The sequence below is a fragment of the Magnolia sinica genome, chromosome 1, assembly GCF_029962835.1.
Source record: "Magnolia sinica isolate HGM2019 chromosome 1, MsV1, whole genome shotgun sequence".
Classification (NCBI taxonomy): Eukaryota; Viridiplantae; Streptophyta; class Magnoliopsida; order Magnoliales; family Magnoliaceae; genus Magnolia; species Magnolia sinica.
In genome coordinates, this window is record NC_080573.1 from 123047346 (window position 1) to 123051806 (window position 4461).

The window sequence follows — 4461 nt, forward strand, 5'->3', positions numbered from 1 at the left end:
CTGTTTATCCACGCCGTCCATCCCTTCTCTCGTGTCATTTCAAGCTATGTGCACAAAAATGAGGCACATCCAACGCTCAAATGGATCATACCAAATAATAAGCTTGGGTTGCATTAAATTCAAGTCATCTTTGGTGTGGTCCACTTAAGCATTGGATCTGCCTCATTTTTTTATATGCCTTAAAATGATCTGAGAGAAGGAATGGACGGCATGGATAAATAGATACATCACATTGGGCCTGCCCACAAAACTGCCCGTTCATGGCTAGAGACGGGCGGGAGTGGGACACAATCCGCGTCCGTTCAACCAATGGTGTAAAGCTCTTTGCGCATGGGCCAAACAGATGAAAGGCCTGGATCTAGTGCACATGCTCGCCTAACCCATACAAACAAGGAACACGTGCAGGAGACTGGAGCCACCCATCAGGCAACCGCTCTGTATAGGTATTAAGTCAAGCCAATTTAATCAATCATGTGATCCCCAGTGCAGATATACATTAGGATCATCTGACTGATATTATTTTTGGCACAACATGGGCCAAACAGATTAAAGGTCCAGATCTAGTATACATGCTCACCTAACCCATACAATCAAGGAACACGTCCACGAGACTGGAGCCACTCGTCAGGCAACCCCAGGCCGATCTAGCCATCAGGTGAGCTTCAGGGGCACATATAATTTAGACCATTGATCAATATCTTTTAACAATTCATTTCTTTGATCACATGGACCTGATTTATGAAATAGGGCATGTACATAGTGGGACCATCTGATGAGAGGCTCCTACGTGGCATATGTGCCCATAGGTTTCATATGTTAAGCAAGCACGCATGACACGACTCGAACCAAGTGGAGCTTGGCACAGCTCGACTCGGCTCGGCCACTAACTGACCCCAGCTCGAACTTGGCTCAGCTTGGATCGGTTCGGTTAGTAGCTCGGCCAGTTCGAGCCAAGATCGTGCCTATGCGGCATTTTCTCAAACACATGGAGTGTGCCTTTAATTTCTCACGGAATATAAAACAGCAACATCGATTTACAGGTATTTCATCAAACACTCAGTAGACAACATAAAAAAATCAAGATACGAAGGTATTTTTTTCATATCCATACCTTCCTTGCCACCAGCTAACACTTTGTTGAGTCATTTCATCAAACACTTGCTGAGCAACATCAATATCAAAAAAACCCAGGTCACCGAACTGGTTCGATCCGAGTTCGGTTCAAGTTGGGGTTCGATCCGAGTCGAGTCGAGCTTGGGCAAACTCGAACTTTCGAGCTCAGAAAACAGCTCGCTCGAACTCAGTTTTGAACCAAGTGGAATTGAGCTTTTTCAACTCGAGTCGAGCGAGCTAACCGAGCCAACTCGGTTCGTGTACAGCTCTACACGCATACAAACCTAACCTAAACCAATAGTAGAAAGACGAACGCATGGACAATGGAAAGAACGACTGTTACATCGTTTTCCCTTTGAGCTTTTTCTAGCCTACGACCCGAAATGGCACATCACATTGGTAGAGTACTGCATAAGGCCAAACCCTAACACTAACAGTATCAAGTCCTTTTCCCAGTATCCTTTGCCATGCATGTTGTCCGAAGCACGTGCACTTGCCTTGCACGTACGTTCTCCTTTCCTTTAAGATGCGTCGGTGGCATCTCTTCGTTGGGAAGGTACTAGTGTCTGGTGTTGAGGAATGCTAAAAGTGCAATAGAGCCATGCGCTTCTTTTTTGTATTAGACTTACATGTGCATGAGATGAGAGTCTCTCGTGAGGTGAGTGAAGATGCTTTTTGCCTAAAATGACGTTAATGCTTGTCAAGCTTACCACTTTTATAATAACTTTTGAATTTATTACTTTTTAGTGGTTCTAGGGCTTATTTAGATTTGGTTAGGAGTTTTTTTTTTTTTTTTTCTTTTGGCACAAGGTGGGAACACACCACCTATCATATTATAAGATGACTGGGCAAAAGTTTTGTCAAGACTAGCTATAACAACCCTGAATTTTTTAGACACATAAGATCTCAATTAATCAAATTAAGAATTTATTTTTGTAATTAATAACAAAAATAAAACACTTCACACAAGGATAGAAATACTCTTGGTGGAAGGTAAGGTCAAAGGATTGATATCCTTAAATCCATACAATAAACAGGGCAAATCAGCTTTACGTCCATTGTCTGGGTTCGTGGAAAGTTTTGAAGAAAAGAAGAAGGCCTTGCGTGGAAAATTGTCTAGCGACCAAACTTAATTAAATATGGTATTTATCAATCGATCAATGAGTGGGTTCGATTGATCGAAAGTAACCAAAAAATTTTAGAAACTTGAAATGTAAAATTTGAAATTCCCCGATCTCTAATTGATTGATCGAAGAGATCAATTAATTGAGGGCCTTCGAGGTGGCTCAATTGATTGACCGCATTAATCGACAATCCCCTGTATTGATTTCCAACCTGAGATGATGGGATTAATAAGATCATAAGAGATGTAATTTTCTGAACTAATAATAGGGGGTAATCTTTGATTGATCAAAGGTGGGCTCCACTGGATGGAATAGCTAAATTAAATTTGTGATTTGTTAAACTATCTTCAAAAGGAATATAGATTCTAGATTCCAAAGCATACAATTATTCAGATAATTTAACTTTACCATGGATAAGGGAGTAAATCCTAACATGTCTCATAGTTGTACGAACAAGATGAATTGATTGTTGCTATAATTATCGTATTACCCTGTTACGATGAATTGTTGATTACTCTCATATGAAGAGATGTACTTGATGACCGCGTATATATTAATGCATAGAGCGTTGAATATATATTACATGCATCCATAACGTTCCTATGTTGATTCCTACAGGTCTGCTCTCGATGACCAGATACAAACCTCATGTTTGGGTTCATGGGGGATCTTCCTTGATGGTTTCCTAATAAATTCTTTGTTGGATGGCCATGTTTAGTGGAAGCCTACTCAATGTGTACATGCAGGCATTGCCCATGCCTACCTACAGTAGAAGCCTGCCAGGTGCAAATGCGGGTTGACGGATATCCAATCCAAGCAAGTGGATGATTATATCATTTGACATGCATTTCATAACATCTCTGCATACTCATATCTATACACGCACGAGCACACACACACAGATATATATATATATATATATATATATATATATATATATATATATATATATATATATATATATATATGTATTTATATTTATATATATAATGTACTATCTTATTTGTGTTGTGTATGAACCATAATGGGTTCACTTACTAGCCCCGCCAGTTAACATTGTGAAATAATAACTATACGTAGATGATCAAGGCAGTAAACACAAATCAAATGTCAAAGAATAAGACCCGAATGGCGGATGAATCTTAGGATCAGTAGTCATATTTTACAGAAGATGAACTAGTTGCACTAGATTGATGAACTATTCATATGATTTATTATTTATGAGATTTGATTTCCTTTTTTATAGCCTTTAATAGTTAAATTGAATTCAACATTGTTTATAAATATGTTCTACTGAATGATTTTGGATATTATGATTGAATAAAGTTCCAAATGTATGAATTCAGTTAATTATTGAATAAGGTGGTTTAAATACGATAGCATTAGTGATGAAATGTGTTAGAATATATAACATGTGTGTATTTTGAACGTAAATTGGGTGTCAACGTAGGAGACATTAAAATACGCCTCCAAGTAATAGTATGATGAGATAGTTTGTGTACACTTGGTGTACAAGTAATGGACCATAACTCAGGTATGAGGATGCAGACTCTGTATCTGAATTATAGGGCATAACACTAGTAATCCATTGTATACCATCCAAAATAGCTAGTATTAGACATGGTACCTCTAACTAGTTGTTTCATCTTGCTTGCAAACAGATTGAACATTGACATAATAAAGTATAGCACATGTGGGCATGGAGTATATCGGTTTTCATGCGCAATCGACTAGAGTTATACACAAGCTGACCTAGCTCGGTTTAGCTCGGATCACCTCGGTTTGAAAGGGGGATTTGGGGTAGACTGAGGCCTGTTTAACTTAGCTCATTAAAAAAACAAGCCGAGGTTGAGTGGCAGGTAGCTCGGCTCGAAGCTCGACTCAGACCTCAACTTGGCTCGCTCTGTGTGTGTGTGTGTGTGTGTGTGTGTGTGTGTGTGTGTGTGTGTGTGTGTGTGTGTGTGTGTGTGTGTGTGTGTGTGTAATATGTGAAATTTTTTACTGTTATTTAAATTATATATATCATTCGTAACTTGTTTTTAGGCTCTTACCTGTTACTAAAGATTACTCGACTTGCCTTGACTTGACCAGCTCACTCACCTCGACTTGATCCAAGCTCGACTCGGCTCGAACCATCAGGCCAAGGTGAGCTATTGTGCTGAGCTGAAAGGGCGAGCCAAGTTGAGCTCGAGCTGGGATTAGAGTACGGCTGAGCTGAGCTGGC